Here is a 991-nt window from a genome sequence, read left to right as displayed (position 1 = left end):
CTCCATCATCTGAGCCCTAGCCATCAAACGATCATATCTACTTTACCATCATCTTGAAGCTTACGATCAACAATGTCAACCACAACATCACGAACAGATTCATCAAGGCACCTTTCCGAATAAAACGAACGAAAGAATGAGGGCACAGAGCCAACATTCCAAGAAGGACAACGATGGACTTGTTGTAAGAAAGCTTCAATAGTACGAGTATCGGCATAGCCCTTATACTTGCCACCAACCGGTAGAACCGCATTATTAGCACGCTTCTGGGCAGAATCGTGGAACCGCTCTAACTCCAACGCAGAGAACCCTAACGATTGTACTTGAGATGGTACTCCACCAGGAACAACAGGAGTATCTCCATCAAGTACTGTAGTTATAGGCACTGATGGAGGAGCTGGCGAAACTTCACTGGCACGGAGACCACTTCTATGAGAGGCATTTAGCGATGGAGGCACAACACCTGGATCACTTTGTGAACCAGAATTACGAGACCGACGAGGTGAAATAAGTGATCGCAGGAACGAATAGCACGAGACGTTGCTGTGAGCGATATCGGACCGAGCAGCATGAGGAGGATCAGACAACCTTAGATGAGCAAACCGTCGAGCAAGTTCCATAATTTCAGCATCATCAAGACGTTCAGTACCAGCATCCGAAAACAATCTCGACGACATAAGTCAACGAAACACCGTCTGATCTCACGTAGAACGTAAGATTAATAACAGCTTAAAAAAGTCTACGGAAGTTCAATCGTAACAGACTAACATACTAGCTTGACGCTAGATACACAGCTACATCACAATTATAAGACAGCTATGGAGGACAATCTTTTGTGTCTTCGAGTGACTACCACATTCTAACTACTCATTATCAAAATCCATACATGCTGAATCCAGCACAACCATCCTTACGTGAAGTACTATCGTTGCAACCCAAGGATTGGTGGGTTGATTATTATCTATCCCATTAGTATTAATTGGTATTATCG

This window comes from Perkinsus marinus (assembly GCF_000006405.1).
Source record: "Perkinsus marinus ATCC 50983 genomic scaffold scf_1104296964164, whole genome shotgun sequence".
NCBI lineage: Eukaryota > Perkinsozoa > Perkinsida > Perkinsidae > Perkinsus > Perkinsus marinus.
The sequence above is the reverse complement of the archived record's forward strand: the minus strand, read 5'-3'. Positions refer to the sequence as shown.